This window comes from Propithecus coquereli, unplaced genomic scaffold (genome assembly GCF_000956105.1).
Source record: "Propithecus coquereli isolate 6110/MARCELLA unplaced genomic scaffold, Pcoq_1.0 Scaffold31, whole genome shotgun sequence".
Classification (NCBI taxonomy): domain Eukaryota; kingdom Metazoa; phylum Chordata; class Mammalia; order Primates; family Indriidae; genus Propithecus; species Propithecus coquereli.
In genome coordinates, this window is record NW_012148730.1 from 3324752 (window position 1) to 3326607 (window position 1856).

Sequence of the window (1856 nt, forward strand, 5' to 3'; positions counted from 1 at the left end):
GTATTGATGGACACTTGGGTTGCTACCACATCTTTGCAATTGTGAATTGTGCTGCCATAAACATTCAAGTGCAGATGTCTTTTTTATAGAATGTCTTTTTTATCCTTTGGGTAGATGCCTAGTAGTGGGATTGCTGTACCACATGGTATAGTTTTAAAGTGTACAAGTTTTTGCTTCCTTTGTTAAGTTTACTTATAAGTATTTTATTATTTTTGATGATACTGTGTGTAGAATTTTTTATTTCCTTTTTGGTTTGGTCATATTTAATGTATAGAAAAGCAACTAATTTTATTTTGATTTTTAATTCTGATATGTTCTTTTATGTTGATTTTTTATTCTGCAATTTTGCTGAATTTTGAAATTCCTTCTAACAGATTTTTTGGTAGAATCTTTAGGGTTTTCTACATATAGGATTATGCCATTTGAGATCAGAGATAATTTTACAACTTCCTTTTCAATTTGGATGCCTTTTATTTATTTTTTCTTGCCTAATTACTCTGGCTAGAATTTCAATACTATGTTGATAGAAGTGAGAAAAGCAAGCAGGCATCTGTATTGTTTTTGATCTTTGAGAAAAAAGCTTTTAGCTTTTCATCATTTAGTCTGATGGTAGCCATGAGGTTTTATACATAACCTTTATTATGTTGAGGTAATTTCTTTTAATTCCTGGTATGTTGAGGGTTTTTTTCCCCATCATGTGAAAAGGTTGAATTTTGTCAAATGCTTTTCTTTTTGCATCAACTGAGATGGTAATTTGCTTTTTTATTCTGTTAATGTGGTGTGTTATATCGATTGACTTTCACATATTTAACCAGGCTAGCATTCAAAGTAAAAAATCCTAATTGCCATAGATTATGATTCTCTTAACCCTTTTAATATGCTGTCAAATTTAGTGTGCTAATATTTTTCAGAGGACTTTTGTATCAGTATTGATAAGGGGTATTGGTCTGTAGTTTTGTTTTATTTTTTGTCTTTGGCTGTATTACTTTGCTAGGACTGCCAGAACCAAGTACCACAGAACTAGTGGTTTAAATAACATAAATTTATTTTGCCACAGTTCTGAAGACTAGAAGTATGAGATCAAAGTGTTCACAACATTTTTTCTGAGACCTCTCCCCTTTCCTCATACATGGCTATCTTTTCCTCTGTCTTCATATGTTCTTTCTTCTGTGTGCATGCATGTCTGGTTTCTCTTCATGTGTCCTAATGTTTTATAAGTACATAAGTCAGATTGAATTAGGGCCCACCCTAACGGCCTTATTTTAACAAAGGACCTTTCAAAGGCCCTATCTCCAAATGTAGTAATATCCTGAGGTACTAGGGTTAAAGACTTCAGTATATGAATTTTGAGGGGAAAAAATTCAGTCCATAACATTCTACTTTCTTGAACTTCAAAATTCATGCCCATCTCACATGCAAAACACATTCACTTCTATCCCCATAGCCCAAAAGCCTTAGCCCATTCTGGCCTCAACTCTAAGTTTCAATACTCATCTAAATATTATATAAATCAAATGTGGTTAATACTTGAAGTATGATTCATCCTGAGGCAATATTTATCTCCAGCTGTGAATTTGTGAAACCAGACGAGTTATCTGATACCAAAAATACAGTGGTGAAACAAGAATACAATAGACATTCCCATGCCAAAAAGGAAAAATCAGAAAAAAGAAAGGGGTCACTGTCCAAAGCAAGTCCACAACCTGTCAGGGCAATTCCAGTAGATTTTAAAGCTCCAGAATTATCTTCTTTGTCTTGCTTCTATGTCCTCTTGGCCTAACAGGATGGTGGAATTACCATCCCACTGGAGTGGCAGCCCTTTTCTAAAGGCCCTGGGCAGTGGACCTGCCCTAAGG